Source organism: Muscardinus avellanarius, assembly GCF_963383645.1.
Source record: "Muscardinus avellanarius genome assembly, chromosome: 5".
NCBI classification, from domain to species: domain Eukaryota; kingdom Metazoa; phylum Chordata; class Mammalia; order Rodentia; family Gliridae; genus Muscardinus; species Muscardinus avellanarius.
In genome coordinates, this window is record NC_137790.1 from 8,403,236 (window position 1) to 8,426,705 (window position 23,470).

The 23,470-nt window shown below is 44.8% G+C and overlaps 1 protein-coding gene across 2 annotated transcripts in view; it reads left to right on the top strand.

Annotated features, from left to right (window-relative positions):
- Positions 1 to 23,470, top strand: part of HLCS (holocarboxylase synthetase) — a gene marked incomplete at both ends in the record, with an annotated part of 200,805 nt that overhangs the window by 17,978 nt on the left and 159,357 nt on the right. The gene's annotated exons all lie outside the window — the stretch shown is intronic.

Below are 23,470 nucleotides of genomic sequence, written 5' to 3' on the forward strand. Positions count from 1 at the left end.
TCCTTTCCCTTCACGGTTGTTTCAGTTGTTTCCTTTTGATCTGTGTTTTGACTTCCTATTTACACACCGACCTCAGGGTCAGACACCATCTGAATGATGTACAAGTGTCTTTGGGTGTAAAAGAGGTAGAGAGGACTGGCGTTTAGAAGGTGTTAAGACTGCAGGTTGCGGGTAGGACGTTCACACCACAGGAATGAGTGTCGAGTGTGCAGTAGCCCCCATGGCTGCGGGCTGTGCATCTGGGGATTGAACCAATTGGATCCAAGAGACTTGAAAAAAATAAATGGTGTCTCTGCTGAGCACACACAGACTTTTTTTGTCAGTATTCCCCAACCAAGGCAGTTTAGCAATTATTTACATAGCATACATTAATTTACATTAATGTAAATTAATACATTTACATTGTATTAGGGATTATAAATAACCTAGAGGTGACTTAAGTATACAGGAGGGTGTGGGTAGGTAATATGCAAATACTATGCCCTGTTATATAAGGGACTTGAGCACCTGTGGATTTTGGTCTTTGTGGGAAGGGGTGTTGGAACCAATCCCCCATGGTAACCCGGGGATGACTATATTGGAAACTATAATCATTTGAGATAAAAAAAATCAGGTTTTTTTTTTTTTTGTGTGTGTGTGTGTGGTGCTGGGGATTGAACCCAACACCACACACAACTCTGAGCCATACCCCAGCCTGATTTTTTATTCTCTGTTTTGAAACAGGGTTTCACTACATTGCAGAGGGCCTTACTAAGTGGCTGAGGCTTGCTGTGAACCTGCGATCCTCCTGTCTCAGCCTCCCAAGTACTGGGATTACAAGCCCACGCCGCCACACCTGGCAAAAGTAGTTTTGATCTGGGGTTTTTCTCAGTAAATCTTTGGTTGGGAAAAAACAAAAAACAAAAAAACAAACCCAACTGCGATTTCATTTGTGCTGACGTCTGCCACCTTGTGGCAGAAGGGCTCCGGATCTCAGTTCCCACCTGTGGAATCCAGCCACCCTCTGGGCCTCTGGTGCGCATTTGCTGCCTGTGGTTGCTACCTGGCTTTGGGCGGGCCGCCAGGTTCTCCAGGTGCGTGTTCTTGCTAATCCTCTCACTTGGACAGGCCATCAATTTCTTACTTATTTTGTGAGTCTCATTATTTTGTGAGTCTCTTTCTGTTGTTCCCCATAGCAGGCAAATCTGTGAGCTGAGTGATGTAAATGTGTGGTTTCAGCAAATCCCCACTAGTACAGGTGACTGCTAATTTACCTGCTCTCCTGGGTAAAGAATAAAATGCACCTTTCACCCCAGCGTTTCGGGAAGAAGAGGCATTCTTTTGCAGGTTACACCCCATCCCTTGGCAAGCTTAGTGTTCAGAGGAGAGCAGAGCTTCCAGCTCACTGGGAGAAGGCTGGTACACATCCTTACAGTCCTGTTTGGGGACTAGATGAAATAATATATGTGAAAGTTCCATATGAATTATATCATTTAAAAGATAATGTAAGCCGGGCGTGGTGGCGCACGCTAGTAATCCCCGCGCTTGGGAGGCTGAGACAGGAGGATCGCACAGGTTCAAGGCCAGCCTCAGCTACTGAGTGAGGCTCTCAGCAACTTAGTGAGACCCTGTTTCCAAATAAAATATAAATAATAGGTCTGAGAGTGTAACCCGAAGGTAGAAAGTCTCTGGGTTCCACCCCCAGTGCCATACACAAAAAAATGTAATTATTATTACTACTAGATTGTTGGAAGGTCGAATGAGTTAGAAAAGTATATAATGTGACCAGCAAGTGCCTGGTACCTAGACTAGAAAGACTAAAGATCATGTTTTTAAATTTTAAAAATTAATAATGTAGTAGGGGATGATTTTTAAATTTAAGAAACATTCTTTTCCTGCATTTTCAGTACCTCGTTGCTAGCCAGTTTGCACTGTTTCTGATAAATGCGTGCTCGGGGAATTAATGGTGTGATATTTTTGTGTGGGTCTGGGGATGGAACCCAGGGGTATTTGACCTCCGAGCTACCCCCCATCTAGCCCTATTTCTTTATTCTTCATTTGGAAACAGAGTCTCACTGAGTTGCCAAGGGCCTCAGTAAGTAGCTGAGGCTGTCAGTGAACTACGATCCTCCTGACTCAGCCTCCCAGATGCTGGGATTTCAAGCGTGCGCCGCCGCGCCCGGCGTTAATGGTGTGACTGTTGTCTGCATCCTCATTGCAGAGCTCAGAGCTCCCTGTCACTTATCTGTTCCATGCATTCAGCCAGGCAAAGGAGAGCATCCCTTTGTCTCACAACTCATAAAAACATCAACTAAACCGAGCCTGGTGGCACACACCTGTAATCCCGTACTTGGGAGACTGAGGCAGGAAGATTACAGGTTCAAGACCTGCCTCAGCAACTTAGCGAAATCCTGCTTCAAAATAAAAAAAACATAGGGGCCGGGCGAGGTGGCGCACGCTTGTAATCCCCACGCTTGGGAGGCGGAGACAGGAGGATCGCGCAGGTTTGAAGCCAGCCGCTCTGGCTTAAGAGACCCTGTTTCCAAATAAAAATATAACATAGGTCTGGGAGTGTAGCCTGGAAGTAGAAGGGCTTCCAGGAACCTCAGTACCATCAAAAATAAATAAATAAATAAATAAATAATAAAAAACATAGGATAGGGCTGAGGGTGTAGCTCAGAGGTAGAACACCCCTGGGTTTGATCCTCAGGACCACAAAAATCAAAATAAAGCCAGGCCTCAGTGCCTCAAGTCCCACGGCCAAGCTGCCTGGGAGCGAAGGGGCGGTGCCACGTGGATGAGGGTGCTGGTCCCCATGGAGATGGCACTGTCCGTCATCAAGAACTCTTCCTCCCTCCTTCTGAGAGAGATGGGGCTGAGTCTGGAGAGGGGAAGAAGTGCTTGCTGTTTTGAGGCTCCCTGCCTTAGTAGATGGCTGTGCTCTTTGACCTCTCCTGGGAGTTCTGACTGTGCTGGACTTGGGACGTGGACCTCTGGAATCTTGGGCAGAGATAGGGAGAAGAAAGGGTAGCTCCAGCTTCTTATTTCCCCATAAGCAGATGTTTGAAACACTTGACTCTTTGGGTATCTTCTGGTATGTGTAATGTTGAAATGGAGTTGGGGGTCGCGAAGAAGGTAAACACTAGCCCCGTTATCAAAAGCCTCTATAACCAGACTGGCACCTTCGAGCGAGGCCTGCCAACCGTGGGGGAAGGGACCAGTGACCGAGCAGCAGAGCCGTGAGGTCAGCTGAGTCGCGGTCAGTCAGCAGAGTCACGCCACAGAGAGGAGGTGAGGGTAGTATGTAGCTGAGTCTTGGGGTCTTGGGGTGGGGCTAGAATGCCGGTCCTCTTGGGACATCCATAGTCTTGCGACCTCTGGAGTTGGCCTTGCAACATCTCGCGACATCTCCGCTTCTGGCTTCTGGGGTTTTGCCTCCTGTCCCCACTGCGGGGTCTCTTGGGGGAAGGGAGGGACCCGACCTATCAGTATGTTCTTTAGGAAGGGCATAACCTGAAATACCCAAGCCAAGACATTACAACGCACTACCCAGGCTTGAGCATTTTGTCCATCTAGTTCTTTAAGCGATCAGGGAAGTATTGATTCACTCATTTATAAACCACAGGAATGAAATGCTTCAACAAGATGATAGAAAATGTTTGCTCTGTGCACACATACATCTACATTCTCTACCAAGCCCCTTCTTACATAATAACTGTAGAAAAGAAAAGAGACATTTTCAGAAAGGTTCATTTTCAAAAAGGTTCACTTCTTTTTTTTTTTTTGGGTGGTACTGGGGTTCCTGGAAGCCCTTCTACCTCCGGGCTACACTCCAGACCTATTTTATATTTTATTTGGAAACAGGGCCTCTTAGGCCAGTGAGGCTGGCTTCAAACCACCGCCATCTTCCTGTCTCCGCCTCCCGAGCGCGGGGATTACAAGCGTGGCCACCACGCCAGGCTGAAAGGTTCACTTCTAACTCTGCGTTTGGTCTGTTGACCCCGGATCTCTCCCCCGACTGCGCTTTCCTCCCAATTGCCCACTTCTGGTCGCGTTCTGTCTTACTCTAGGAGTTCAAGGAGCTGAGTGTGCGCGTGTGCGCTTAGCATTCACGTTTGGGTTGAGCTCAGGACTTCGTGTGTGGTCTGCAAGCGTTCGCTCATCGCTGAACGACACCACCCGCCGACGCCATTTTCTTTTTCTTTCTGATTCTGGAGATTGAAGCCAGGGCACCCTACCTCTGAGTTATACCTCCAAGCCTTTTTATTTATTTATATACTTATTTATTTATTTTTATTTTTGAAATAGGTTCTTGCTAAATTGTGGAGGGTCTGCTAAGTTGCTGAGTCAGTCCTCAAACCTGTGACCTCTCTGTCTTGATCCTTCTATCTCAGCTTCCCAAATACTGGGATTACAGGCATGCGCCACCAGGCCTGGCTCTATATCCATTTCTTTTTTGTGTTCATGGTACTGGGGATGGAATAACAGGCATGTGCCACTACCTCTGGCTTCTATATCAGTTTCTTACTGTTTATTACACTCTTCTTAAAAGACTTTGAATCTGTAATCCCAGTACTTGAGAAGTTGAGATAGGAGGATCAGAGGTTTGAGGCCAGCCTCAACAATTTAGTGAGGCCCTCTGCAACCTAATGAGGACCTGTTCAAATGAAAAATAGAATAGGCCGGGGGTGTAGCTCAGAGGTAGAATGCCCCTGGACTCCATCCCTAGGACCATAACAAACAAACAGACCCTTGAATCTGCTCTAGATGGAAATATCAGAAGCTTTATATTATATATTCTTGGAATATAAGTTGTCTAAAGGATTACCATAAGCTGGGGTAGTGGGGCACACTTATAATACCAGTACTTGGGAAGCTGAGACAGGAGGATCTGGGTTCACAGTCAGCCTCAGCAACTTGTGAGGTCCTCTGCAACTTAGTGAGACCCTGTTTCAAAATAAAGAACAAGCCAGGCATGGTGGCACAGCTTGCAATACCAGCATTTGGAAGGCCAAGACAGGAGGACCACAATTCAAGGACAGCCTCAGCTACTTAGTGAGGCCCTCTGCAACTCAGTGAGTCCCTGTTTCAAAATAAAGGATAAAAAATAGGGCTGGGGTGTAGCTCGGAGGTCGAATGCCCCTGGCTTCCATCCCCAGTACAGAAAAATAAAGAATAAAAAATTGGACTGGGGGTGCAGCTCCCAAGCAGAAGGCTCCTGGGTTCAACTCCCTAATACCACCAAAAGAAAAAAAAAAAAAGGATAATCACGCAAATGAATTTGGAAACAGGTACCCACTGACTGAGGTGGTCCTTCTGGAGCCAGCCCGACTGTTCCTTTGCTGTTGTTCAGATACAGAGGTGAGACATATCAGGACATCTTCTAGTCATTGTGCTGCGGGCTGAGTATAGATACGGAACAGAGAGAGAATAGAGGTGGGTTGCACTTTCTGTTTGGCTTTCTTTGCTGTGGCCTTACTTAACTGGGCTCACCGGGGCAGTAGAATGAAGGCACACAAAAGGACCTTGCTCTGCCCCTCCCTCGGACACAGCAGCTGCCTGGTGACTTAGAGATCTGTCACGGTTTCCTGCTTGTCACAAACTCTGCTGCTGGGAACCAAAGCTCTGACCACAAGGTGTCGCTGCTGAGCCAGGCTGCCCGGTACACAGAGCCTTAGTACTACCAGGAGTTGTTGAGAAGTAGAATATTTTTCTCTATCAATGTCAAATGGCATAATTTAAAAGTTTTCCATTATATTGGTGGCACTTTCCTTCGGGTCTGTAGAAATTATTTCAATGTCACAGTTCATAATATGAATTCCTCTTTCATTCAACATTTACTACGTACTAGGTCCTATCCTAGTATGGGATATGAAAGAACAAAATAAATATATGAGTTATCTAAATTCTTTTACTGCTCACCAGCTGTGTTTATATAGGTTTGTGCCTTGACCCTGCTCTTTATAGCAAATGGTACAGGAGATTTATGAAGCACCCGCGTGCTTTTATATTACTGTGATACAAACGGAAAAGGATAGCACGGTGTTCCAAGTAGGAGAAACCCGCTTACCTAAAGTACAGTCTGAGACCTCCGTGGATACCCAGACACCACGGCAGGCATGAGATTCCTGCTTCCAAGTCCCGTCACGTACGACTTCTTGGGCGTCACTAAGCCAGACTGGAAGAGGAGGCGAGTCTCTGCTGAGGTGCAGGCCGAGGGTGGGCTTCCTCTCTGACCAGGGTCCTCACATTGATTCAGCCTCCTAGGAGGAGGACCAAAAGTTGGCCTTTGCAAAGTTCTGGTGTGTTAAACTATGAAACCCGTAGCATACTCTGTCCATGGAAGCCAGCCTGGAAGGAAATGTAAGATGTATATGTAAGATATATACAATGGAAGATATATCTTACATTTATATCTATATCTACCTATGTCTATATATATAGGGAGAGACACATACACACATACATATATATACACACACTGTATACATAGAATGTTTCTGGTGGTGGGCTTAAGTAGTCTTTAAAAACTTTCTTTGTATTTTCCACATTGTCTATAATGAATGCATAATAAGCCAGACCAGTTATTAGCTTAGTAGCAACTAAAAACATATTCAAATATTGTATGTTACAGGTCTTTGGAGGCATCCTATATATTGTTAAAACTTGGACGTTAAAAGGCAAAGGAGCTCGTGTAGATATTGATACTTTGATTAATATTTGGCATCTATAATGATTTAAGAAGCCTTAGCTTGGGGTGGGAATTGGGTAGGGGTTAAATCAGCGATGTGTACGTGTATGTACACACAAGTTTTTTACCTCAATATGATGTATGAATATAATGCACCAATAAAAACATTAAAAAAAAAAAAAGAAGCCTTAGCTTGCCAGGTGTGGTGACGCACAGCTATAATCCCAGTACTTGGGAGACTGAGACAGGATCACAGTTTCGATGCCAGTTTAAGCAATTTAGTGAGGCCCTCAGCAACTTAGCAAGACCTTGTTTCAAAATAAAAAATAAAAAGGATGCGAGCTGTACTTACGAGACTGAGACAGAAGGATCTCAGGTTCGTGGTCAGCCTCAGCAACTTCCTGTTTCAAAATAAAAATAAAACAAAATAAGCTAAATAATAAATAAATAATAATAAAATAAAATGAAATAAGTGCATGCTTGTAATCTCAGTACTTGGGAGGCTGAGATAGGAGGATCTGGGTTTGCAGTCAGCCTCAGCTATTTAAGTGAGGTCCTTTGCAACGTTGTGAGACCTGTTTCAAAATAAAGGATAAAAAATAGGGCTGGGGTGTAGCTCGGAGGTAGAAGGCCCCTGGGTTCAACCCCAGTACCACACACAGACACACACACACAAAAACTAAAAATAAAATAGGGTTAGGGGTGTAGCTCAGAGATAGAATGCCCCTGGGTTCAATCCCCAACGCCAAAAAAAAAAAAAAAAAAAGAAAAAGAGAAAAGAAAAAGAAGGCTTAGCTTTGCCAGTAAAGCACTTGTCTATAGTAAGTGGCATGGTGCAGCTGTGACTGTGCTTTGATTGCGAGTGCCCCCGCCCATGCGGGTGAAGGAACCTCTGAGGTCCAGTGCCCATCTCTGCCTGGATGGTCCTGTCTCTTGGCAGAGCCCTTCAACCTGATGCCCTGTGCCACAGGGGTCCATGGGGCGAGAGACTGTCAGCTCCTGGCCCGCACAGGGTGATGCACAGAACGATGATGTTTGTGGGCGACTCTGACTTTATGGAAAAAAAAAAAAATCCACACAATTCTTTACCTTGCAGAACACCAGAAACAAAACAATTCTCTGATGCTCCAGAGGACAACTTTAACACATTTATTTTGTGTAAAATTTAATTTTATAGGAGAAACGGAAGTCTTCCCCGGTCAAAAAGCTAGCTGTCTTGTTTCTAGCCCTGTGGTTTCATTTACACATTGACTCTATCAGAGACAGGTGGGAGGGGTCTCGCACGGAGGCCAGCTGATGGATTGGGACCTGCCGGGACCCTGAACCTGGGCATGGGGACAGAGGGGATCTGAGTCCACCCCGCTCAGGATCTGAGGGTATGAAGGGTCTTTTTTTTCAGGCGTTCTTTGTGGCTGGGAGCTAACGAGGTGTAGGTGACCCGAGGAATAGAAGCTGGGCGGGACTTCTGGACTTCTCGTAGGAGCCCTGTGAGCGGGTGTCTGGTTACTTCTCCTCTTGGGACCAAGAGGTAACCGTAACAAGAAGTGACAACTGGGTTTGTTATTAAAGCAACTGGGCAACATCACCGTAGTGTGTATGGGTGTAATTTTGGCAATGTGGGAGTCGTGAAATGGATAATAGATGCTTAAAAACAAAAAATGAGTTTCATTTTGAATCATTCCCCGATTATGGACTCTGAAACTTTTTTTCTTCCTTCATAAAAACAGGGTATTGTTGGTAAGAATAATTGTGATTTATACACATATCAAAAAATTTCCACTCCATTCTTGTTCCCCAGGGAAGATTTTCTTTTTAATTTAGTTTTTTATTGTCCAGATTTCAGGTGTATAGCATGATGTTTTGATGTACTTATCCATGTGAAATGGGAATTGGAATTACTTTTTTTCTGTGGTACTGGGGATTGAACCCAGGGGCATTCTACTTCCGAGATACACTCCCAGCCCTATTTTTTATTCCTTTTCTTTTCTTTCTTTCTTTTTTTTGGTGGTACTGAGGTTCCTGGAAGCCCTTCTACCTCTGGGGTACACTCCCAGACCTATTTTATTTTTGGAAACAGGGTCTCTTAAGCCAGCGTGGCTGGCTTTGAACCTTCGCGATCTTCCTGTCTCCGCCTCCCAAGTGCGGGGATTACAAGCCTGTGCCACCACGCCCGGCTTCGGCCTATTCTTTTTTACAAACAGAGTCTCACTAAGTTGCGGAGGGCCTCACTAAGTAGCTGAGGCTGGCTGCAAACCCGCGATTCTCCTGTTTCAGCCTCCTAAGGACTGGAATTACAAGCATGCGCTTACCATGCTCAGCTTGGGAATTACTTCTCTGATGTTGGCTGTTTTTTGAGGAGTTTTAAACTAAGTTGTACCACATGGTTCTCACTCCTTCTCTGGACCACTTTCTTTAGTAAAAATTTGGGTGCCTGTAAGGGTAAGCCCCTTGTAGTGGAAGTTTCTAGAAAATGAAAGAGGATTTCTCACCTTTGTGTCGGGCTGTATAGTTAACTGAGCCCTTTTACACGCCTAACAATCTCATCTGGATCTCAGTGGCCCTGATCGGTGGGGTAAGGCCGAGGAGGGCTCCGGAGCCTTAAGAGAGGAGACAAGATTTTGCTTATTTACTTACTTTTTGGGGGTGTTGGGGATCAAACCCATGTCCTTGCACATATAAGGCACGGGCTCTGTTTCTGAGCTACACCCTCAGCCCAGCAACTGGGTTTTAGCAGAGCGAAGAGGTTTTCTAATGGGTCAATTAAAATCGCCCCTTTTAAACAACAACAATCACCATTCCCAAAAACTTTGCCTGCCACGTTCAAGCATATTATTTGATATAGAATCTTTCCTTCCGCCACCTTTAGTCTTTGTTCTGAATCTTAAGTGTACAGTAAGAGAGAAACGTCTCATATTACCCTAAAATACAGTTAAAAAACACATTTTTGGAGATCCAAATTAGGGCGAAAGCCGGAGGCCCAGGTGCAGCCTGAATAGCTTGTGACATGTAGCGGCTGAGATCTGCGGCGGCTATTTTACAATGCGCAAAAGCAGCTGGCAGATTAAAGCAGAGATTTTGAAGTTTTTACAGCTATGCATGTTTTTAAGGGTTTTTCATATACATCTCCCCTTTCTTTCTTCCTTCACCCATCACCGAAACTGGACATTTTTGTGTTCATTTTGATTGACTTCCTGTTATCAAACATAATACCCGTGGCAGAAGGTGGTACGATACCTTTTGACGTTGAAATGCAAATAAAGAGAGTACGCGGGGTGTTTTCCGTAGCTTCCTTTTTCAGTTTTTATTTTCGAGAGGAGGAGGTCTTTCAGCTACTGTGTGACCTGTCTTCGTTGGAATTTGGTTTCCATAAGCTGGTTTCAAAGCCTCCCACGGAGTCAGGACTCCAGGGAGCTGGAGACACAGCTCGGGTCGTTTTCCACTTTTGCTGAGTTTTGGTGTAATCGTGGCTTCCCCTGCGTTGCTCTTTTGCTGCGGATTCTAGGGAGGGCTAGCCGGGCGTCTGCGCTGGAGGGACATCCCACTCGCCAGTCACCTTCCTGGGCTCGCACCCTACCCAGGAAGGGTGGCTTTATTTCCTCAGACGATTAATATCTCCTGCTTATACGGTCTCCGAATTGTGGATGGGAAACAGGCTCTTTTGAAATAAAAACTCCTCCAGGACCAAACGCTTTCTGTCTTCTGCACCAGCTCTCCTTAATAGCTGCCAGGTGTGAGCGGGTAAGAAGCACCGAGCTACCTCCTGGGCAGTCAGTTGAAGCTGTCTCTAGGAGATCTTGGAACGTTCTTAAGAGCAAATTTTTTGTCTCCCGGGTCCAAAACATACATCCTGGGGAATAAGCCCACAGCAGGACCGGGCGAGAGGGCACAGCCCAAGGGCCCTTGTGACCACGGGTGGAAGCCAGATCCCGGCTTAGCCGCAAGAAACCCTTGGGGCTGGGCTCTCCCGTCAGTCCAGGAATGCGGGAGGCAGAGGCCGAATGTGTGTGATAAATGTTCCCCTTCAGTTCTTGGGCTCAGAGCGAGAGTTGGGAGCACATTTTAAGAGGTGGAGAATGTGGATCTGGGCATGCATGGTGCTGTCTGCAGGCAATGTTGGGGTTCCAGGGATTTCAAAAGGGCCGAATGGATGGGGAGCTTGGGGGCCGCATGGCCCTGGTCCTCTGCTTCTCCACCTGAAGGACATGCCGGAGAAGATCGGGATGCTGGGGGCTTCTCCAGGTAGCAGTTCAGCAACGAAGCCGGGTCACACAGGCACATTGCTCCGGCTTCTTGGGGAAAGTAGCAGGGTTAGTCTGTCTGTCTGTTTGTTGGTACTTTCTCCTGCAGATAACACAGCGCTCCCTTCTTAGCAAACCTCTCCACCTCTCAGCGTTGATTCGGCTCCCTGGCTGCCTGGGAGGAGGTGTGCGTGGCGTCCCAGCACAGACTCCAGGTACTTACTGTACGCTCCCGCGGCTCGGGCAGTGGCCGTTTTCCTTTTTAAAATGTTTTCAGGGTTTGGTTTAATCATAGAATCGGTGGGAGAAATCTAGCACTTCCATCCACAGTGTACACGCAGGTCAAAACATCATGTGGCACGCTGTGAATATATACAATTTTTTGTCAATTTAAATAAATAGCTTTTTTTTTAAAAAAAGAGAAATATTGGAGTGGATTGTAATTTTATTGATTGTGGGAGATCTGTCCCTCGTAGGAAATGGTATAGCTTAAACCCCGTATCATCTGCTGAGGAACATGGCATTGAATGAAAACATGTTAGTCTTTAGGATATTTGTTTTAACTGATAACTTTTAGGGACATTGAATTTTTTTCAGTTTCAACCATATTCATGTGTCTGTTTATAAATACACACGTGTCGGCATTTGTTGATTTAAATCCATCTATGAGCTTTAGCTAAAACTCCAAGAGAAAAGATTGCTGACAGAGAGCCTGCCTTTGTGGAGCAGTCTTTTCTCTGTTGACCTTGAAGACGAGAAGATGTGATTTGTGCTAAAAGGAAACGTCCTTTTCCTTTGGCCCGCAGAGATTTGCAGGGTGGTGTTTATACCGCGGGCGCGCGTTCCTACCAGGTGTACGTCCAGGTGCAGGGGTTCGGGGCGAAGGGTTAGAGAAGGCTTTAGCCTGGACTCTGGTGTCATCGAGGAGGAAATTCAGTTCTCTCTATGAGCAAAAGCAGAAAGTAACATCCGTTGCTGGTCGGCAAGAGCGCACCCCTCGCCGGGCCGCTCATGGGTATCACAAACCACAACTCTTTCTGAACACCGACTGTACAGACATTCAGTTTTAAACCAACTTGCTTCCTACGTGTAAAGTAAAAGTGTGAAAAATTAAAATGGAATATCCTTCTGAAAACACTTGCAGAGATATGCTTTTCTGTGCCCTCGAAAAGCATATGGCTACTAGTTGTTTTCATCTCTTTGAAAGAAAAAGAATTCCGATTGCAGATGTGGCTCAGGGGTAGAGCGCGCCGGCCTAGCTGGGTACCATGCCCTCAGTTTAATCCTCGGAACTGCAGAAAAAAAGAAAAAAAAAAAGGATTAAAACAAAACAGCAACAACAAAATAAATCCTGCGTGCAGCAGTTACGGGGGAGTAATTGAATGATACCATCCTAATTTCCCTTCTCATTTAAAAAATAATTTTAAAAAAGATACTTAAATACATAAAATGGTACATATTTATGGGGTACCATATGATGTTTTGATACATGGACACATAATGTATTGTTTAAATCAGATTACCTCTTTCCACTTTTAATCTCTGAAAACAAGGAAAGATAGCTTTTAAAAGAAACATCAAACAGTGGTTTCAAAAAGTAAAAAAAAAAAAAAAATGATGGTTAATTTTTGGAGGAAGGTTAGGGGCACATTCTGACGCTTTGGTCTAGAATTACCTAGATAATTACTCCAGAGTATTTCTATTGGCAACCCTGATATAGGAATGATTTTTTTTTTACAGCTTTTTGGTTGATCAGATGTTCCAAAGGCAGAAAGTGTGTAATTTCAAAGATTCACCCCTTGGTGTATATTTTCCTCGTGTGTGTTGGGGTTAGGTGTTACCCCAGGTTAGCAAAATGAGCTTGTCAGAGAAGATGGCCTTTTAAAGGACTATCACCAAATTCTCATTACAAAACTCCTCTGTCGGGAGAGACAAGATAATTTTTCTCATCCCTTCTAGGAGTCTGCAGTATTTATGTGGTCTTGGCAGAGCAAATAGATATAAAAAAATATGTATATATACACATATGTATATTTAGCTTTTAAGCCATTCTTCTGAATGCATCTTTTTCTAAGACTGGTAATTGCCTTTTTAAAATTTTTATACTGAAACACATGGAAGTCACTAATAGATACAGCTTCACAGGTAAACACAACTGAGACTGTTTTGCTTTCTGTTTCATTTTAGTTATTTCGGGCTTTTTCTCAATTATCGGCACAACACCGGGAAGCCGCCCATTTATAGAAGTTGTGTTTTCAAAGTTTGTGTGTTCTCTTGGCTGTTAAAACACTTGGTGCCTGTTATTTGTTTACGACAGTGGGCTTTTTTATTTTTTTTGTTAACCAGTACACATGTGTTCTCATGTTCCACAATGCATTTATGCCTTTGGTACAACTTTGTATATATCACAAAATAATGAAAACGTTTCTTTGTGGGAGTGATGCTGGGGCTCCCCCCGGCCCCCCACCTCGGACACCGCTTTAGCTTTAGCAGTCTGTCTGGCCGGCCCATCAACCCAGCGGGAAGTCATGGAACTTGCGTGTCTGTTTCTCTTGTTTTATTTTCGACTCTGCAGATAACAGCTGTATCTCAGACATTGCTCCAAAGACAGCCACGCGGGACCCCGTGGTATTTATCCATGTATGTGCTCACAGGGCGTTAACGCAGCTGTATTGGTGGGTTAATGTTTTTCTTATATTTAAGAGAACATTTTTTTCCTCAAAGTAACTATTGAACTATCCGTAGAAGAAAATGTTTTGTATAAAATTTCAAAAACAACCTGGGCGTGGTGGCGCACGCTTGAAATCCTAGTACTTGGGAGGCTGAGACAGGAGGATCGGGCAGGTTCGAAGCCAGCCTCGGCTACTTATGCTCTCAGCAACCTAGTGAGACCCAGTTTCCAAATAAAATATAAAAGAGGTCTGGGAGTATAGCCTGGAGGTTCCATCCCTAGTACCACACACACACCAAAAGAAAAATGTAAATACACTGAAGCACACAGTGTATCTGAAATGCCGAGAGTACTGCTGGGGGCCTCTTGTCCCATCCCGCCCCTCGCCCCTGGTCTATTGGGCTGGTCTTACTCCATCTATTCCAACCATTCCTCCTGCTGTACTGTGTGAAACCAATCCCTGCGTCCCCTATCGGATTTCTCATCTCTGAATATATCAATATGTGTCTCCAAAAGATAAGAGCTCTGTTTGAAAACATAGCCCCTGAACCACTGTCACCCCTAAAATCAAGCCATTTCTTCCCACTTTCTCCGGTCCACTCAGCTTTCCAGTTTCCAGTGAGACACATATAACGACGGGCTGTATTGCCCACGCCCCGTGTGTGAGCACGGGGGGGGGCCCTTTGTAAAATAAGTTGGAGAAGGAAGCATCTGAGACAAACCGCCCAACTTTTGGGGGGAAGCGGGTCTGAAACATGGATTTCTGTCGCTTCTGAATGCACAATAGCTCGCCTCTGTTACAAGGCCAGTCTGAAAAGGGCAGCAAACCAGCCAGTTTTAACAACACACACAAGATCCCTGCGCGGGGCAGTGCAGTGTCGTCCGGACTGTGGCTCTCTGGGAGCTGCGAGGCTCCGGCCGCCTGTCCCGCCTGCTGAGTCCCGGGTTCCCTTAGCCAGGATGGGATTGAATTTTGCACCGTCTGCTTTCGGTTCGAGTTGATGTTTAGCCTTTGACCCAGCCACTTTCTGACAATAAACAGTTTGTTGATGAGAGCAGCTGCCCAGCAGATTGCTTCCAGATTGTTCTCCCAGGGCGGAGGACGGAATGCACCTTAGGAAGAAGGCAGCTTGTGGATGACTTCTGCTTCTTACGCTCCCTGCCTTTGAAGCCAGCTGTCAGCCCCGATCCTTCTTCTATTTATATCTAGTGAAATGGTGTGAATCTGTGGCACGAGAAATCTGGTCTCATGACCAGGAATAAATATATATATATTTTCATTCTCCGAGTGAATGGTAGCCGTATTTTCTAGAAGTTTCTGCCTTCAGGAGCAATTTAAAAAATAGATAAGCCGGGCGTGGTGGCGCACGCTTGTCATCCCAGCATTAGGAAGGCCGAGACCGGAGGATTATGGTTCGCGACCAGCCTCAGCTACTCAGTGAGGCCCTCTGCAACTCAGCGAGACCCTGTTTTAAAATAAAGAATAAAAAATAGGGCTGGGGGTGTAGCTCAGAAGTAGAATGCCCCTGGGTTCCATCCCAGGTACTGCAAAAAAAAAAAAAAAAAAAAAAGCTGGGCGTGGTGGCGCACGCTTGTAATCCCCGCGCTTGGGAGGCAGAGACAGGAGGATCGCGCAGGTTCGAAGCCAGCCGCGCGCCCTGGCTTAGGAGACCCTGTTTCTAAATAAAAATATAAAAATAGGTCTGGGAGTGTAGCCCGGAGGTAGAAGGGCTTTCAGGAACCCCAGTACCACCAAAAAAAAAAAAAAAAAGATATATTACAGTAAGAATCCCCAGCGTTTAGCACATAGAGGTTGGCGTAGAAATCTGTAGCTATCTGTAGATAAGCGGACAGGTGCAGCTTTACTTTGTCTAGGAATCTGTGCTCCTGAAATATTTCAAGCTTTTTCTATGCAAGTAAGGAATGCCATTGCTTTCAAAGTATTATCTGCCTTGTGCCTTGAGCCCTTTTAAATTTGACTTTCTTATTTTTTTATTTTATGTGTATGTGTGCCATACTGGCGTTGGCACCCGGGGCCTCACACATGCTGGGCAAGTGCTCTGCCACTGAGCTATACCCCAGTCCTCTCTCTACTTTTAAAAGTCAGTACTCAGCCGGGCGTGGTGGCTCATGCTCGTAATCCCAGCATTCGGGAGGCTGAGACAGGAGGATCCTGGTTGTAGGACAGCCTCAGCTACTTAGTGAGGCCCTCTGCAACTCAGTGAGACCGTGTTTTAAAATAAAGAATAGAAAATAGGGCTGGGAGTGTAGCTTGGAGGTAGAATGCCCCCGAGTTCCATCCCCAGTACATCGTGGGGGGGGGGGAGAAGGGAAGGTCTGCGCTTTTAGCAGGAGAGCCAACACTTCTCGCTGAACTGGCCACCAAGGGCAGCTGTCAGAATGGTGAGGCTTAGCTCACCTCCCCAGGGGCGGGTTCACTTTTTCTCCAACCCGTAAATTTTGTTAAGCTACCAATCCTGGTTTCAGAACGCAGGGCCCTGACACGGCTGCAGCCACAGAGCGTTCTCGGGGCCCTTGCAGCCAGCTCTTACGTGGAGCCTGGACAAAATTCAAGACCAAAGATTAAGCCTTGTGTGTTTTCATTCGGTGCCAATAAGCTGTTCTTAATACACGGATCTTGTAGACTGAAAAGCTTCGCCCAAAGCTCTGGGGTTTGGGCTCAGGAAAAGTACATCCAGCGTTTGGACTGTTGCAGATCTGGGCTCCGAAGGGACGGCTCCCTGGCAAGGAATTCTGTGGTTTTTGGGCAAGTGTTCTTGCCCCAGTGTGACCTCAGCAACCCTGCCACGCTGCGGACAACACCAGGGCTTGTGCTTGAATGCAGAACATCCCAGAGCTGGTTTTTTTTGTAGTCTTTATTTTGTGTGTGTGTGTGTGTGTGTGTGTGTGTGTGTGTGTGTGTGTGTGTGTATTTATTAAAAAAGATTGCATTTTTGACGATTCTAGGGTTATTAGAACAAAAACATACAGGTATGTTGGAGCTTATGGGGGTTTTAGAGTTCCTGGAAGTAAATCTCTTTATCTTGTCCCGGTTTTTTATTTAAAAATATTAAAATAAGGCCAGGTATGGTGACACACGCTTGTAATCCCAGCATTTGGGAGGCTGAGACAGGAGGATCGCGGTTCGCGGACAGCCTCAGCTACTTAGTGAGGCCCTGCGCAACTCAGTGAGACCCTGTTTCAAAATAAAGAATAAAAATAGGGCTTGGGGTGTAACTCAGAGGTAGAATGCCCCTTGGTTTCATCCCCAGTACCACACGCACACAAAAATATTAAAATGAAAGAAAACATAAAAGGCTAGTATTACAAAACTCAAAATAAAATGATTAACTGGCAAAAAAAAAAAGTACAGTATGCAAGCTTCAGGTAACTTTCACTTGGATTTGCTACTGGTTAACATTCTGCAACTTCTTTTTCTGATAAAAAAGGATCTTTTTTGTTTTGTTTTTATTTGTTTTGAAAAATACATATGTTACTGACTTTTTTTTGGTGGTACTGAAGCTGGAACTTGGCTAAGGGCATTCCACCTCTGAGCTACACCTCTGTCCTATTTTATTTTTTATTTTGAAATAGGGTCTTGCTGCCGGGCGTGGTGGCGCACGCTTGTAATCCCCGCGCTTGGGAGGCGGAGACAGGAGGATCGTGCATGTTCGAAGCCAGCCTCGCTGGCTTAAGAGACCCTTTTTCCAAATAAAAATATTAAAAAGTAGGTCTGGGAGTGTAGCCTGAAGGAAGAAGGGTTTCCAGGAACCCCAGTACCCCCCCCAAAAAACTAAAAAATAAATAAAAAATAAAGAAATAGGGTATTGCTAAATTGCTGAGGGCCTTGCTAAGTAGTTGAGATTGGGCTTCAAACTGTGACCCTCCTGTCTCAGCCTCCCAAGTATTTGGATTATAGGAGTATGCTACCATGCCTGGCGTGTTACTGCTTTTAAGTAAAACAAAGCACAGATCTCATCAAGAGATATTTATGCGCGCAGGAGACTTTGATATTTTTACTTCTTGGCGTTTTAGAAGACTTGGCCCAGCCGGTTGTGGTGGTGCATGCCTGTAATCCTAGTACTTGGGAGGCTGAGACAGATGGATTGCGGGTTTGAGGACAATCTCAGCAAGTAGTGAGACTTTAACCCAGAGAGACTCTTTTTCAAAATAAAAATAAAATAGGGCTGGAGGGGGGTGTAGTTTGGAGGTAGAATGCCCTGGATTTAATCCCTAGCACCACCAAAAAACGACAACAAAACAAAACAAACAAACAAACAAATAACAACAACAACAACAAAAATTGGCTCTGTGCATGTTTGTTTGTTTTGTTGACATGAAGTAAAAAACCAGTGGATTGTAGAAGTTCTCTTTGACCGGTCATCGCCCTCCTGCATGAAGGAGGGTATATCTTCCCTCTGTGAGGGAGGGTGTATTCCATCTTTACACAAATTAGCATGGGTAAAGCACATATTTCTTAGAATAGTAAGATATTTTAAAACTCTTATAGAACATAAACAGTCTTATAGGCAGGTGCTCTGAGGGTCAGTAGTTGATCTTTTATGCCTAGCAAAGGAGTTCTACTCTCTGATCTAGGGAAATCCCACTGACCACACCATGGGTATAGGACTTATATTTTTTTCTTTCAATTTCCTAACCCGAGTGTTGTGACATGCCAACTTCGATCCATTCATTTCCATAATAATAAAAAAAACTACTGTACAATCGCTGTTGTATTTTTTGTATAAATACCTGACTGCCCCGTTAAACTGTAATAGCAGACCACTTGGCAGCAAGGACCATGTGTTATTAATCTTTGCCTCTCCCTCTCAGTGTTTCTTCTGCTTATCATAGGCATTTAGCAAGTGCATTTTACTGAACACTTACAAAGCGTCTTGGCTTCCCTGCATCGGTATCGTGAACCACTTTCTTGCATCCTGGGCCCACTGCTTCGCGGCCTCGGGACGGGGCAGCAGTCAGCGTCCCCCCAGCCTGGGCGCCTGCCCGGTCCTGTACCTCCTTTCACCCTTTATCCTGGGAGAGCAGGGTGTTCGTGACAGCCTCGGGAGTCAGTTGGAGAGTCAGCTGCGGGTGCGCCCAAGGAAGACTGGCGAGATGGAGTTTCAGGAAGAAGTTGGAAGACTTTTGTCTGTTTTTTTTTTTTTTTTTTTTTTTTTTTTTTACTGGGTTCTCTGCCTGAGCCGCCCAAAGGAAAGCCTGAATACGTCACTTCCCAGGACATCCGTACCAGCCCCGGAGGACGAGGGTTCCCATCTTCCCGCCTTTCCACTTGTGGTTAACATCCATCCACCCTTTTCCTGCTCCTTGCCATTGTGATGGCAGAAAGGTGTCCCATGGTTCTAACCCAGGGACTGGGCACGGGCATCCTTTCCTCACACCCTCATTTGCCATTCATTTTCCCCTTTTGTCAACCAACTATCCAGATCCTTGGTAGCTTTCTGCTAGGTTTCCTGTCTCTCATTTGTTGATGAGTAAGAATTCCTCATGTTATTTTATATATTAAGATTCTGCTAGGCTCTCTGTTGTCAATTTTGTTTTACAAGGAAGTCTTTTATTGAACTACAATTCTTTATTTTAATGTAGTCAGGTCATTTGTTTTTGTTGTTTTTTTAACCTTTTGGTTTTGACATGTGTATGTGTTGCTGGGGATAAACCTGGGGCATTAACCTCCCAGCTACACTCCCAGACAGACCTTTTGTTTTTATTTCTTGAAATAGGGTCTTACTACGTTGTGGAAAGTCTCCGTTAATTGCTGAGGCTACTCTAGAACCTGCCATCCTCCTGTCTCAGCTTCCCAAGCACTAGTGTTACAGATGAGTGCCATACCCAGAGTGGGTTTAACTTCTTTTTTTTTTTTTTTTTTGGCCTTCTTTTTTTTTAATTTTATTTTATTGGTGCACTGTATTCATACATCATAGTGGGATACAAACTTTTGTAGACATACATGCACACATCGCCCAGTCAGCCCCCACCCGATCCCCACCCCATTCTCTCCCCATCCCTCCTTCCCATGCTTGGCTTAGTGGTTGACATCTAGTATTATAGCAATTTATCCAAAATTAAAAATGATAATCTCACATAACAGTTTCATTTGTCTGATACCAAGCGTTTGATGATTTAAAGATAGCATTTCAATATTTCTTTTTGCTTACTTTCTTACTAGAGCATATTTTTTTCTGTTTTTTTAGGTGAAACTATCACATATTTATATATTTATTTTTCAGAAAAAAATCTATCCTAATATGGAATATGAATTCTAGATACCCAAAACGATCTTGAAAAAGAACAAAGCTAGCAGATATATATTTTCTGATTTCAAACCATATAAAGCTACAAAAATTGAAACAGTGTAGTACTGTTCTAAAGGCAGATATATAGACCATTGGAGTTAAATACAAGCCTAGAGCTAAATTCTTCCCTATATTGTCAAGTTATTTTTGACAAGGTTTCCACGAACATTTGGTGGTGGAAATAATAATCTTTTAACTAAATATTGTTGAAAAATAATAATTACATGGAAAAGAATAAAATTGGACCTTTACCTAATCCCATATACAAGTATTAACTCAAAATAGATAAAAGACCTAAATATAAATCTTAAGACTATAAACTTTTAGGAGAAAATCTGGGTCATAAAACCTCACAACATTGAAATTGGCAGTGATTTCTTGGATATGATTTCAATGGCACAGGCAACAGAAGAATATACAAACTCCCTAAAAAATAAAAGAAAATATTGTATATCCAAAGACAATGTAAACAGAGTTAAAAGTTACTAATAGAATTGGATAAAATATTTCCAAATGCTATATCTGAAGGTATATTAATATTCCAACTAGAAATCCTAAAAATTAACAACAATAAAGGCAAACAATACAACTTGGAGATAGGTAAAAGACTAACATAAATAATGAATCTCCACAGATAACCAATCTTAGTTGTCTGTTGGATGGAAACTCTTGTTTCTCTGGTTCTGGTGAGTGTTACCTATTTCTTCTTTGTAGTTAATCTCTTTGAGTATTTTCTCTAGCGCTGGTTTTGAAGACATAAATTCCTTCAGTTTCTGTTTGTCATGGAAGCTTCTTATTTCTCCATCTAATTTGATAGAAAGTTTTGCTGGATAGGAAATTTTTGGCTGGAAGTTGTTTTCTTTCAGAGTTTGGAATATGTTACTCCAAGCCCTTCTGGCTCTCATGACTTGGTTTGGGAAGTCTGGAGTGATTCTAATTGGTTTGCCTCTGAATGTCAGTTGGCCCTTTGTTTTTGTTGCCTTTAAGATTCTCTGCTTGGCTTCCACATTGGTCATTTTGACAATTATGTGGCGTGGGGATCCTCTTCTCCGATCCTGTCTAAAGGGAGTTCTATAAGTTTCCTGGATCTGTGTATCAACCTCTTGCTCTATATTTGGAAAATTTTCTGCTATTACTTCCTTGAAGAGATTGTTGATCCCTTTGGTATCACTTTCTTTTCCCTCCTCTATTCCAATTATTCTTAGGTTAGCTCTCTTAAGATGGGCCCATATTTCTTCAATGTCAGATTCCTGCTGTTGGATATTTTTTTCTAGATTAGAAACTATGCATTCATTTTTGGATTGCTCATCTTCTAAGAGCGAGATTCTGTTCCCCATGTGGTCTAATCGGTTGTTTGTGCTTTGAATTGAGGCCTTTACTTCATTAATTGCATCCTTTATCTCTTTTTGGCTCTCTCTGAGTTCTTTTCGAAGCACCTCTATTATTTCTACAGTTATTTTCCTGATTTGATCTTCTAGAAATCTCTGATTTTCTGTTTTATCAGGTTCTGATGTTGTGGGGTTGTGCACATTCATTACTCCAGTGTTATTCCTCTTTCCCATGATTTCGGAGGTTTGTGCCTTCTCTGGGTTCTTCCCTTGGGTCACTATGGCTTCACTTAAGGTGCTCTGGATCTCGAGTCTGTATTATCTCAGACCCCACTACTCCTTTACTGGGTTGTATCACAGAGTCTCCGACCCAGGGAGTCGATAGAGGCTGCTTTAAACTATGGGGGGTGCCAGGTTGCACGTTCTCCTATGGTGTGATATCTCTGCCACCACCACTCCCTCACTGGGTCAAGTCCCAGGAGGCCCAATACTGCGATTTCTCCTCTGTGGCCCGGAATTTGACTCACTGTTCTTGAGTACGCAGATGTAGCTGTACTGGACTCGGTGAATTCACTGCTGCTGCCGCCGCCGGTGGCAATATGACGCCTCTGCCATGCCCTCGGCCATGAGGCTGGCGTATTTTTTCTTCTCTGGTTTTGATTTCCACTCTGAATCCCTGTAGCGTGTGCTGAGCTCAGCCACTGGGAGCTTTAAATGCTGTCTGCGCCGAAAGATCCCGCCTGGCTGTTCCGCATCGGCTCACCTCTGCTTGCTGTAGCCGTCCGTTGAGTTCGCTGCTGCCGCCGGCAGTATGGCGCTGCTGCCGCGTCCTCGGGCGCGTGTGTCTCCTCTGTGGCCCTGAGCTCTGTTCTCAGTCCGCTTTCTCTCTGGAGCCTGGTGGTTTTTTTTGTTTTTCTGGTGATGGTGCTTTCTGGCTATGAAAGGCGCTCTTTTTGTGGTAATGGAGATTGGTTGTTAGCGGGACTCTTAAGCCCCGCTTTTCTCGGTCGCCATCTTCCCGGAAGTCTCCTTTTGTCTGTTGTTAAAGGTGCTTTCCAGTGTAGAAACTCTCCTCTGTACTGAGCTGATGGATGCACTTTCTGAAGAGGAGGCGCCTGAGACCCTATCTACTTTGTCCTTTTCTTTTTTTTCTTTTTTGGTGGTACTGGGGTTCCTGGAAGCCCTTCTACCTCCGGGCTACGCTCCTGGACATATTTTTACATTTTTATTTGGAAACAGGGTCTCCTAAGCCAGCGCGCGCGGCTGGCTTCGAACCTGCGCGATCCTCCTGTCTCCGCCTCCCAAGCGTGGGGATTACAAGCGTGCGCCACCACGCCCGGCTACTCTGTCCTTTTCTTGCATGCACCGGACGTGTTGGACATCACCACTCTCCTCCCCAGCCCCCCACAAATGGGGCTCCTTAGATTTTCTGAACTTTCCTGGCGACAGCCAGTGGAGCACATGGTCCTTTCCTAAATAAGATCCTGGAGGAGAAAGCCTTCTGTGCCGCTCCTACCCGCCACGGCTCTGTTTTCAGTGACTTTAATATTGGTATCCCAGGCAAGATGTTAAAATTTCAATTGAGAATTAAACATTGGAGACTAAACTGGAAGCTCACATTTGAAGGGGAGGGATGCTCTAATTCAATTTTTTTTTTTTAATGAAGAACCTAGCTCGGCCTGGTATGTGCCTGTAGTTCCAGTACTTGGGAGGCACAGACAGGAGAATTGCAGGTTCAGGACAGCCTTCATAACTTAGTAACACCTGCAGCAACTTAGTGAGACCCTGTATTTTTTTTTGTGTTTTTTTTTTTAAAGGACTGGGGATGTAGCTTGGAGGTAGAATGCCCTGAGTTTGATCTCTAGTACCCCCCAAAATGAAGAAACTGAGGCCGGGCACAAGCAGCGCCTCATGCGGACCCATAGCTGGCTGGTGGCAGAGGTGCCGGCCTGGTCCCGTGCCCAAGGTCTGCAGCTGAGTGCAGGCCAGGCGACAGGTGACAGGCACACAGTTAACAGTAGAGGGGCTGGGGGTGCTCAGAATGGAGAGGAAGAAGACCTTATCTTAGTCTGTTTTTTTTCTGTAACAAAATACGGCAGGCTGGGTAATTTACAAAGAAAAATTTGGCTGATGCTTCTGGAGGCAGGGAGGTTCATGATCCAGTGGCCACGTTTGGTGGGGACCTGGTACAGCTTTAACTCACAGCAGAAAGCAGGAGGCTGAGCAGGCAGCTGCAGAAGAGACAGTCACAG